The sequence below is a fragment of the Eulemur rufifrons genome, chromosome 17 (assembly GCF_041146395.1).
Source record: "Eulemur rufifrons isolate Redbay chromosome 17, OSU_ERuf_1, whole genome shotgun sequence".
Classification (NCBI taxonomy): Eukaryota; Metazoa; Chordata; class Mammalia; order Primates; family Lemuridae; genus Eulemur; species Eulemur rufifrons.
In genome coordinates this window covers 21,819,499-21,832,580 of record NC_090999.1, presented here as the reverse complement: position 1 = coordinate 21,832,580, position 13,082 = coordinate 21,819,499, and positions in this window count along the sequence as shown.

Here is a 13,082-nt window from a genome sequence, read left to right as displayed (position 1 = left end):
CCTTTGAAAAATTACACTGGAGAAATTTGTATCTTTTTTTTTTTTTCTCCACTTTTTCCCTTCTGGCAATACACTGGAGAAATCTAGCAGACACAACCTTAACCAAGCTATCCAAGTTGTCACCGGTAATAGAGCAAGTAAATACCATGTACCTCCTGATAAGCTATACTAAGAACCTACATTCCTTCTGTGGTATCCTTGCCAAAAATGCATAACCTGAATTTTAATCATCAGCATACATCAGACAACCCAAATTGAGAGATATTCTACAAAATAAGTGACCGATATGTTTCAAAAATGTCAAGCTCAAGAAAGATTTAATACTTCAATTTAGAGGGAACAAAAAAGACACGATGAAAAAAAGCCACTCCAAAAATTCTTTGATGTCATTGAGATCTCCAATCCACCAACATTATCATTTTTCAAGTATCTTGTCACTTAACCGGGCCCCCACATGTACTATCTTCCTTCTTTGCCCACCTTATAGTCCATGTCCAACACTTTAAATAAATATTCTCCTGCAAACACTTTTAACTTTCTTGAGTAGCTCACCCTCTGTGCCACTCACCTGCAAACTCAGTACTGCTTAAACCCCACTATCCACCCAAATAGCTGGATGTTGCTGGGAAAAATAAAAACAAAAACAACAACATGCTGACTGGTCACATTTAAAATCATGAACACAAATCAGCACTAATACTCAAGTGGGCACTAACACTGCCAGATAAATGTACAATCCCACTGCTGAAGAAATCAAGTTTGGATCATGTTTGGATCAGTACTTTTAGAGACATTTCATTGATGACATTCCAACAATTGTTGGGAGAGGGAGAAAGTGAAAGTATGACATATTAATAGAATGTCTATGTGCCTTATTTTCTTTCTCATCCTGTATAATTGTAGTGTATTGTCATGATGCACACACAAAAAACTGTCCTCTGGATTTGTAAAACATAAAATTCCAAAACATTTAGGTTACATGTTTATCTTTATTTTCATGCACCAACCAGTCTTTCTTAGCAACGCTGTCTGATATTGCCTCCAAGATCAAGTCCCAAATTCAGAAAGGAAGCCTGGAAAAGATATGATATTCCTTACACCAATGCTGATCAACACGTGTTATTGATGCAAAAGGAATTAAGTACAGAAATTGAGGTAGGGCCTAGAAACACTTACAGTAATTTGATATTGTTGCAACATCCAAGCATGGGATCTGTTGTAAAGGACATAGACCAGTTCAGGTGTTGTCTAGCACTCGCATGGAGAGCTGCATGTGTGAGCCGAGTAGCAGGCATGAGCAGCAGGACCCTGCTACGTGTGATATTTTACATTTGTCTTCAACTGTAGAAAAATGTTAAGTATTTCTTTTGATAATTATTTTTACAATAATTTTAATTTGTAATCGAGTTAATTGTTTTAATTTATGGTTCACACTACCAGCTAAATCAAGGAAATAATATTAGCTCTTAATGTATTTGTTTATAATTTTTACCTTTTTATTAATAATGTTTACAATAATGATAGCATACAAACATGTTGGCGGTTTGGTTACTTCTCAGCAAAATAATCATCTATTTTTATTTTAAGTTTGAAATTACCTCAATCTTTCAGAAGAGTTGTGTGACTAGTATAAAAAATTCCCACATATCCTTTACCCAAATTCACCAATTTTTAACATTTTGTCAGTTTGCTTTATTATACATACACACACACACACACACACACACATAATTATATGTGTGTGCATGTACATATACGTATGTTTTCCCCTAAACCACTGGAGATCAACATGCCTTTCCCCTTTACCCCCTTGAATTTCCTCTGGTCACCCCTGTGAGCTGGTTTTTCTACTATGTATGATATTAAAACTTAACGTAGGAACAGTTTAGATACACATTATCCACTGGGAGTAGCACTGTCATCAATTCAATCTAGAACAGATAAGTTTTAACAAGTAAGAAACAAGCTCATTTATCACATTAAAAACCAAATATTGAAAAAAATAATAAAAACCAAATATTGGTATATATGACTTTTATTCAAAACTACATTTAAGCATTTAATATGGGGAAATAGCTATCTCACTCTAACTTTCTGTTTAGTTTTGTTTACACTTACAACAAACGTGTAGCTTTTATTTTCTTTTTCCTTATGTTTGTTCTGATTATATTTATCAAAATGTTATTCCTTGTGTTTAAAATAAAACATTGAGACTTGTATCTTGCATTTTTTTTATATATTTTTCTAATAATTTTTTGTTGTATAATATTTAACAAAAATAGTGGTCCACGACCAATTGGAAATTAAGTCTTTCACCACAGATACTGACAATTTGAGCAGCTGCGGTCACCTTTAACATTTCCTAAATGGTCACCAGGTGGAGCCCAAGGACCTTCTCCCTGAATGCTTGCATGCCCTCGGAATGGCATACTCCAGTTGAGTAATAAGGCATTTGGTAAGCTACAAAGTCTCCAGTGTAGACTGGCAGATTTGTCAGACCTTTCCTATCTATCATATCCACAGAGAAGGCACTCAGTCTTCCTTTTATAGGACGTTTGTAAATACTGAATATACAAATGAGGACATGTATTTTCATATAAGTAAATGTTTTGCCAATTGTTGGGAGGCTTCCCAAATGAATAGAATCATATCTATACACCAAAGCTGTTACTATTGTTATATCAAGAAGGCTGTTTGAGAGCTCTTTGTTCAATAAGTGACAAGAGCCAGCTACATCCATGCCAAATTATAAAGGAATGTATAAAGCTTTTTCAATGCCCACTTCTCCCAGAATCAGGAGGGCAGTGGAATGGCAGAACAGAATTCTGAAAAAGAGAGGCCAGATGCCCTGCATGCAGACCTCATAAATATGAGATCCACAGCCAACAGAAAGACTCTCCCCCACACAGTATTAACAGACAGCCCAAAACACTTCCTGTTTTTCCCTCAGGAGCCACTCACAGGACATTCCTATATTCAATGACATGTTGAATGCTATGAAAAGGCACAAACAAAATATGTCAAAGCTTTCCATTCAGAGGTATAAGGATCCAACCCTGATGAGCCCTGCTATAGCTACAATCTACATGGACGTTCGTTCTCTGGAGAAATTCATTCCTTCAGCCTCACTGGGAGAATGATAACAAAGACCTATCTATCGCCAACACTTTTAAAAATTGCCAAGGCCTTTAGCTTTCTATACATTCTTCCTCTGTAAAAGACTTTTGCACCACTGGGGCAGACAGCAAGAGGAATGAAAACCTGTCTATGGCCAAGGTTGACACCATCTCATGTGATGCATTGTCAAGGTTTCCAGGCCTGCCACTGTGACTGAGAGTCTAATTTGCAACTTGTATACCTACCTTGAGGGTTTGCTCTGGTCATGCTTCAAGCCTACCAACACCTAAGTACTCAGAAACTTCCGCATCTCCCTATCCAACTCTGACCTTGTTTTGCTTAGGCCACCTGACAACCAAGTTTGTGGGTTGAACATGCTAGAAATGCCCACTCTCAAGTAAGGAATGCCACTGTCAAGTAAGAACACAGTGGAATGGCAGCCCACAGTAATCATCCATGCATAGAAATGGCCAAAAATCTCATGTTCTTCCTCATCTTGATTCTCTCTTTGGGCCTGAGACAGTACAAAGAATACGTGGGCTTGGAATGGAGAGGAGTTTGCCTATTAAATTAGTGGGTCAAACTTTGAAGAACCCTTCTTTCTGGATTTATTTGCTACATGATAACTTTAGCAGGTGGTTTTGGTCATTCCTTGACTGTTTTTAGAGGCCTCACAGGGCAAGGAGGACCAAACACACTAAAAATAACCAAGCAAAGTTCTTTTGCAAGGCCAAAGACAGAGGTCTGAAGACATAGTCATTTGATTGTCCTTTGACTTTAATCAGGTGGGCCAGGTAACACAGGTTTTTAATCCTGATCCATAGCAATTCTCTCTGCTAATCTTATTTGCCCATTATTAGGTTCCCAATTTGAAAAGACACCCTCAAATTAAGCCAATTCAAGGAGTGTGATTTATTAAAATGTCATTTCCAAAGATATGGGTGAAGGTTTAGGAAAACCAAAGGGTAACCCAGAGTAACATCCCACAGCTGAAAGGTGAGACGAAGGAGTAGCTAATGGAACTCAGAAGAAACTCATGCAGAGGAAGTCACCTTGAGAGGAGTGGTGATAAGAAACACAGCCAGCCTGAGGCGACCCCATCCCACCAGGCCCTCTTTCACCAAGAACCAAACTCAATCATATACATGTCACCCTCCCAGGATAGAGACCAAGGTAAGAATGGACCAACGGGGACAGATGGAATATATATACAGATGGAAATTATATACAATATAATGGTAATGTATACATATTCCATCCAAGCCTTTTTGCCTTCAGCATCCTCTCTTGTCCTTCACCTGGTGGAAAGACTGAGTCCCCAACACAGGGTGGGAACAAGATTCCACCAACTACCATTTCATTGCAAGTTGATTATCAATTTTCTCATACTCCCATATGAAATCTAAAACTTGAGCCAACATTGGTGTTATCCATGTAACGTTTACAAGAAAAGGGAGGAAGCCACAGAAAAAAGGGAGGGAGAAACAAGTGACATAAAATGCTGTTGCAACAATCCTGACTTCTGTGAGGTCATTCTATGTTGATCATTGTATTTCACAGCTGCCTTTTCCCGCTGCCCATTCCAGGTTCCCTTTAACTCCCCACACCTTAACGGGCCAGGGTTCTGTACCAAATGGGCATTCCAAAATCTTCATTCTTACAGTGTCTGCATCTTTGGAGGTCTTCTATTCATGGATTGTTGTTGCAGTTTTTCATTCATCAGGACAATTGGTCTAGGAGTAGAAAAGGTCACCAATAAATCCCCTGGCTACCATAGTTCTCCTTGCCACCACTGTGTAGCAACAGTCCAGTTTCCCTTAGACAATCAAGATCAATCAACTCAAACAGTACAATAATCTCCTTCTTTGCCAATGTGACACGAGAAGCCCAAGATGGTCAAAAGGCAATCTCCATTGCCAATGCATTGGAAGCACCCCTCTCTTCCACAATAGGTTCCCCAAACTTACATGCTTTTCAAAGAATTAAACATGAAGGGGGGAAAAGATATCTTTATAATAGAGAAATTGGGCAATCACCACCTTAAATAACCTAGTGATCAAACCTCACATGACCAGTTGTTAAGCAACCAGAACTGATGTGCATTCTGGTGTGAAGTAATAAGAACGCCAGCACATCCTACATAGCATTTGTGCATAAGACATTTGACCTGAATCCAGCCATGAGGAAACAGACAGACAAATTCAGAATGTGGGACATACTACAAGTGGCCTGGACTTCTAATAAAAGTCCATCTTATGGAAAACAAAAATAGTAGGGAATTAGTCTAGATTAAAAGAGACAAGAGATTATAACCAAATGAAGTGCATGAACTTTGATCAGACACTGGATCAGAGGAAAAAATAAAGAACATTTTCGGGAACCAGGGAAACTAAAATATTGATTGAATAGAAGAAACATTATTGAATTAATTTTTCTAAGTTGTGATAATATTGAGGTTAGGCAGAATGTTTTTATTCTTAGGAAAGGCACAGTGAAGTCCAATGGCTATCTCAAGGAAAAGCATCGGCAGAAGTGTTTGAATTGTGAACTGAACTAGTTGCTTTTTCCATGGAGCATCATTTTTACATGCAAAAACAATTGACAAGCTGGTATTCAGACATGGATGTAGCAGACATTTCTCAAAAATGAACTGAGCCTGTCATCTCAAGGAAGACAACTAACAGCATTTATTGCCAATGATGGATTTCAAGTTTTCAAGAGAAAAATTACATACGGGAATTAATCTTTAAGAAACTACCACTGGCCGGGTGCAGTGGCTCACACCTGTAATCCTAGCACTCTGGGAGGCCGAGGAGGGAGGATCACTGGAGGTCAGGAGTTCGAGACCAGCCTGAGCAAGAGTGAGACTCTGTCTCTACTAAAACTAGAAAAATTAGCCAGAGTGGTGGTATGCATCTGTAGTCCCAGCTACTCGGGAGGCTGAGGCAGGAGGATCGCTTGAGCCCAGGAGTTTGAAGTTGCTGTGAGCTAGGCTGACACTAGGGCACTCTAGCCCGGGCAACAGAGAGAGAATCTGTCTCGAAAAAAGAAAAGAAACTACCACTTGTCAAGTTTCATGGTTGTTATCAAAGAATATTCACAATTACCTGAGAAAGCTATTAAAAAATTCCTCCATTTTCCAACTACGTATCTCTGAGGCCAAATTTTCTTCACATACTTCAACCCAAACAACATATCACTAAAGATTATCTGCAGAAGGAAATGGAATCTAGCTATCTTCTATTAAAGAGATTGGCAAAATGACTATAAACCTAGACTTCACAACTATGCACTATATTCATGTAACAAACCTGCCCTTTTAACCCCCCATATAGCTATAAAAATAAAAATTAAATTAAAAAAATAAAGAGATTGGTAAAATATAAAATAATATTCTTCTCACTGATTTGTTTTGGAAATTAGGGTTATTTTCCATAAAAAAAAATTAACATGCCTTTATTCCTAGGAAATGCATACTGAAGTACTTAAAATGAAGTATGATGTCTACAGTTTACTTTCAAATATTCATCAAAAGATTGTATGTATGTATATACATATGTATATGTGTATAAATATGTGTCTATGTGTTAAGTGGTATCACAGATATTTGGTCTTTATCCCTGGTTCCTGGCACACAGCTCCTAAAACCAAATTTCTTGAGTGCGAAGTGGTAGGCATCTTTCAGTCTTTCATTCTAATGACGTGACTTTTGGCAGGGCCCCTAGATAACTTCAGGGTTGGAGCTGGTTGCCAGAAAGACCAAACCTTGATTAGATGGTTGGAACTTTCAGCTCCACCTCCCAACCTCTGGGGAGGGCAGAGGGACTGGGAGTTGAATCAATCACCAATGGCCAATGATTTGATCACCCAGCCTATATAACGAAGCCTCCATAAAAACGCCCTAAATGATGGGGTTCAGAGACTTAAGCTGGTGAACACATACAGGTGCTGGCAGGGTGGCACTCCCAGAAAGGGCATGGAAGCTCCACACCTTCTCCTCCATACCTTGCCCTATGCCCCTCTTCCACTTGGCTGTTTCTAAGTTGTATCCTTTATAATAAACCACTAATAGTGAGTGAAGTGCTTTCCTGAGTTGTGTGAACCATCCTAATGAATTATTGAACATGAGGGGTTTGTGGGACTCCCCTGAACTTATAGCCAGTGAGTCAGAAGTACCAGTGACAACCCTGAACTTGTGACTGGCATCTGAAGTGGGAGCAGTCTTGTGGCACTGAGCCCTTAACCTGTGGGATTTGACACTAACTCCAGGTATAGTGTCAGAATTGAATTGAAGGATACCCAGATGGTGCCAGAGAGTCAGAAGTGGTGTTGGAAAAGACACTACACATATGGTGTCAGAAGTGTGAGTAAAAACAGCTCTGTATATGTGTATACATGTATCTACAATTTACTTTCAAACAGTTCAGCAAAAAAGAGAGAATGTTGCAAAATATTAGCAATAGGTGAAAGATATGAGTGTTTCTTATACTATTCATTCAACTTTTCTCTGGGTTTGAAATTTTCAAACTAAAATGCAGGGGGGAAATCAAGTCCAAAGTCAGTGGGATGGGAAGCAAACATTTTTTAAGTAAGAGTGTTTAAGAGTGAGAGGGGCCACTTCCATCTATGACCTGTGGTCTAGCAGCCTCTAGGCTCCTCCAATAGATTGGAGAGGTCTTAAAATTCCTTCCTCCATTTATAGGCTCTCCTCCTAGAACAAGCCCTATAACTCTAACAAGGAATTCTTGAGATTTAATTTTAGTAATGGAACTGGAAGCATTTGGGAGTGGTATGGCCTGCCTCTGCAGGCAATGAAGGTCCAGGGAAATTTTGCAGCTCAAAGCTCTGATCTCAAATGTCTCTATCTCCTTTCCCAACCAGTGCCCTTACTTTGACATAAGAGATCTAGTGGGGCCAGGCGTGGTGGCTTACCTGTAATCCTAACACTCTAGGAGGCTGAGGTGGGAAGATGGCTTAAGGCCAGGAGTTCAACGAGACCAGCCTGAGCAAGAGCAAGACCCCGTCTCTACAAAAAATAGAACAATTAGCCAGGCATGGTGGCACATCCCTGTAGTCTCAGCTATTCAGAGGCTAAGGCAGAAGGATTACTTGAGCCAAGAAGTTTAAGATTGCAGTGAGCTATGATGACGCTACTATACTCTAGCCTGGGTGAGAGAGGGAGACCCTATCTCAACAGAGAGAGAGAGAGAGAGAGAGATATCTAATGGGACTGAGTACTTACCTGGTGCTACAACTCTGTAGCCCTTACAACTACCCTGGGCTTGTCTTAGAACTTCCACGCAACCACAGAAGGTGAAAGACTAATTCAAAGCTGCCACGGAGGACCTCTAGCTCTTTATTTTTTATTTCTATGTTCACAGCTCTTTTCTTTCCCCATGTGCCTATCACTAGGGCTGTCAGTAGGTGTCTACAAAATCTTTATAGCCACAACTCACTATAATGATGAAGTGCATAGCCATTTGATCGTCAAGATCTTGCCCTCCAACTGCATTTCATTCTGTGATAGTACACAGTGATAGTTTTAGCTGTGGTGCCACTATATACTATGGGTTGCTTGTGTCCCGTTGGTCCCCTGCTCCCAAATGACATTAGCCCTCTTTTCCAAATACAATTTTGAGGGTCAGTTTCCTGGGGCCATTCCTGGTATCTATTACTGTAGCAATCTTGGTGCCAACAGGAAGATGTCACACTCAAATCACAACAAGGGGGGTGTAGTAGTTAATTTTCGTATCAACTTGACTAGATTAAGGGATACACAGACAACTGAAGTATTACTTCTGGGTACGTCTGAGGGTGTTTCCAGAAGATACTGGCATTTGAATTAGTGGGCCCACTAAGGAAAATCCACCATCACCCATTGTAGGCAGGTACCATTCAATTGGCTGAGTGCCCAGACAGAACAAAAAGGTAGAGGAAAGGCAAATTTGCTTGCTTCCTCTCCTGGGGCTAGGACACCCATCTTCTGCCCTCAGACATCACAACTCCAGGTTTTGCAGCCTTCAGACTCCAGGACTCGCACCAGTGGTCCCCAGGTTCTCAGGCCATTAGCCTCAGACTGAGAGTTATACTATGGACTCCCCTGGTTCTCAGGCCTTTGAACATGGACTGAGCCATGCTAGCACCTTCCCTGGATCTCCAGCTTGCAGACAGCATATCATGAGACTCAGCCTCCATAATTGTGTGAGCCAATTCCCCTATTAAATGCCCTCTTATGTACCTGTATCTATATCCTATTGGTTTTATTTCTCTGGAGAACCTAATAAAGAAGGTGTAACAGAGACCATTTAAACATACGAGTACAGAACCACCACAGTTGATAATAAGGGAAGCAGGGTTAGTTAACAGATTAGACCCAAAGGGACAGTTAAGGGAGTAGCTACTGTAAATCAGGAGAGAACTGGATAGAGGTTGTCTTTAGTTGAGGGGCACAGCCAGCCCAAGGTGACCTTGAAGGGCAGGAGGGAGCCAGAGGAATAAATGTCTGAGCTCATGTTCCTCTTTCTCCAATTTCCCAGTGGGGCTTTGCACTGGCCAAACCCAACCAAGAGCCAGAGAGCTGGGGAGCATGTTGCTGTGTTCACCCTGGGCAGCCTATCAGGGTCAGGAGATGGAGAGTGAGTCAGGAGGGGCACCAGGAAGACACCCATCACAGTGTGGAGAGCCACTGGGTCCAAACCCTACGACCTTTAATGCACCTGTTAATAAGTTGAGAGGAGAGGAAAGAATAAGGTCAGAGATTTTATATTTCTCTTCCTTTTCCCGGTATTATCTTACTAGTTAAGTTTTTCCCACTTAACTTCCCATGGTTCCTGGAAGTTGGCAGAGACCAGGCCAAAAAGAAATCCCAGTCTCTACACTCAAGAATAATTCCAAGGCCGGGCGCGGTGGCTCACGCCTGTAATCCTAGCACTCCGGGAGGCCGAGGCGGGTGGATCACTCAAGGTCAGGAGTTCGAGACCAGCCTGAGCAAGAGTGAGACCCCGTCTCTACTAAAAATAGAAAGAAATTATATGGACAACTAAAAATATATATATAGAAAAATTAGCCGGGCATAGTGGCGCATGCCTGTAGTCCTAGCTACTCGGGAGGATGAGGCAGGAGGATCGCTTGAGCCCAGGAGTTTGAGGTTGCTGTGAGCTAGGCTGATGCCTCGGCACTCACTCTAGCCTGGGCAACAAAGTGAGACTCAAAAAAAAAAAAGAAGAATTCCACTTACCTCTATTTCAGGAGTTCGGGCCAGAGACAGAGCCTGACAGGTGCAGACCAACACAAATTTTATCTTAGAGTAAGCCTTGATTAAAGGGCTCAGCAAAGTCACCTGTGCCCTCGCATGCTACCATGTGCTGGGGATGCAAGTGTGGACAACCGCCCTTCCTGTTGCTGCAGGGAATGGGGTGAAATGGCTGTAAGAAACTGAACAGGATTCACTGGGTCAGATGCTAATCCTAGTTTACCATGCAAGACAGTAAGAATCAGGGTGAAGGTTACTTCAAGAGTCCACTACTAAGTCAACGAACAAAGAAAAATTTTGCCATTTTCCAAGATCTATTACACAGAATACAGATAAATATGGGCTCACGTTTTGGAGTTAGGCAGTTATGGAGTTCAAATCCTGCCTCTGCTAATTACTGTGTCACTCTGACCAAGTCAACTACTCTCTGGAAACTTCAATTTCCTCACCTGTAAAATGTGGGAGGTACAAGTACCTTCCTCATAAAAATGATGATGGGGAAATAAATGCCTACTATCTGCCCCTGTCCAGGCTTCTCCACCCTGACAGTCAACAAATAGGGGCTGTTAATCCACATCTACCACATTCGAGGTTCTCCGCTGGGTAGTTCATAGTAAGGGATGGTTTACATAAACCGAGTATAGTGCTTCTGCCTTTGCTAAGATAAAAAATTCCCAAACCTGAGAGTCTAACCCAGACTTTTTCAATACTTACAGGAAAGAGTTCTAAGTACTCTTGAGTTCCCTTACCCGCAACCTTCCAGAGATTGATAGTTGAAAAGGTTGCAAAACATTTCTTCAATGCATTTTAGTATTTCTTTTTTTTTGAGACAGAGTCTCGCTCTGTTGCCCGGGCTAGAGTGAGTGCCGTGGCGTCAGTCTAGCTCACAGCAACCTCAAACTCCTGGGCTTAAGCGATCCTACTGCCTCAGCCTCCCGAGTAGCTGGGACTACAGGCATGCGCCACCATGCCCGGCTAATTTTTTGTATATATGTATTTTAGTTGTCCATATAATTTCTTTCTATTTTTAGTAGAGACGGGGTCTCACTCTTGCTCAGGCTGGTCTCGAACTCCTGACCTTGAGTGATCCACCCGCCTCGGCCTCCCAGAGTGCTAGGATTACAGGCGTGAGCCACCGCGCCTGGCCTAGTATTTCTTTAAATTTATCCTGCCCATCAACCTTTTGGAGGCAGTTTTCTAATGGAAGCGGCTTGCTGACAACACGGTTTTGAATACCTCTTTAAAGCAAGTAACAGCTTCCTTTCTACTTAGAAATTCAAGAACCACTGTTATAGGACTCAAATGCTTTGAAAAGGTTCTCAATTGTTTCTAAGAGCTTTCTCTGCCTATCAATTAATGGCTCTATAGTGAGCAAGAAGCATTTCCTCGTATTCAGAAGAAAGGAAAGTCATAGGTCAAAAAAAGATCCATTTATGAGTGCTTGGACACCAAAAGACCTTTGTTTCTTAATCAAGAATTTTGAAGAAACTCATAGGACTTCTACAACTATTTTTCAATTAATGATATATAGAGGATTGGTCTTCAAATTTAAGTACGGGGAAATATTTTTGATCCTGTATTGAGGGCTGAAATCCTCAAAAACTTCAGAATTCTGCTACATATCTACCCTTCTATCCTTTTGTATCTCTCAAGTGTGAATAAAAAAAAATATTTTTTCTATTCACCTTCCAGAGCCAGTAGTAAAAAAGCAACAGAGCTCACTACTGAAGAACAATAAAAAGGAGTGGCTCACAGCTTAGCATGACTGATGCCAGCTCCCGAACCCAGGCCATAGTCTGCATCTGAGCTTAGCTGTGGAGGAAAAGCTATGAGAACCAAGTGATCAGACTCATGTTAAAATGGAGTAAAATAGGTCATACATTTTTTTTCTTTAAAATTATTAGAAGTACTTATGGTTCAGGTGGTACTTAGGAAGAAGTCACCAGAATACAAGTGGGAAGATATTGAAATTCCCAGCCTTTTGTAGCTGACACCAAAGGTCAATTTAAATGTGCGCTGAAAGAAGCCAACTATGTACCTTCACTTAAAAGCTGCTTGCTGTATTTCAATCACACAGTCCTTGATCCCACATCCTTCTCACCACCATCCCATTTTTCTTTACCCTTCACAGCCAAGCTGCTCAAATGAGTTGTCTACATACCCTGTCTCCATTCCTCACTCAACCAGCCTCTGCCCTCCCTACCCTTGTTACAATCACCAATGGCACTCTTATTACCAAATCTTCAGAAATGTCAAGGTTGGAAAAGTCAAGGAAAAACTGAGGAACTGTCAAACCAAAGGAGACTCTTGGAACTGGAACTGTCAAAATCTGACTGTAGGTCTCTAAGCACAGGGGAGTTCTCTGTACCACTCTTTCAACAACTACATATTTGGAAAATAAAGCCAGAATAAGAGATATTAAAAAACTCAGGTTTATGTAAAAGAGGGCAAAACTAGAACCTCACACCACTTCCCGAGATACATGAGTTACTTACATGCACAATTTCTGGGCTTGGCATACAGTCTTTCAGTTACCAAGGGAAGTTACAGCATCCAACTGTTGATATTCAGGAAACTTTTTTCTTCTCTAGCACAGTCAGACAAAGGAAGTGATGTAAATCAATTCCTAAGTTATCCAGCTGGAGGATAAACCACTTAAACTCTCTATCAAGAGCCTAAAAGTGAAATGAGATGAGCATTTCATTAACCCAGG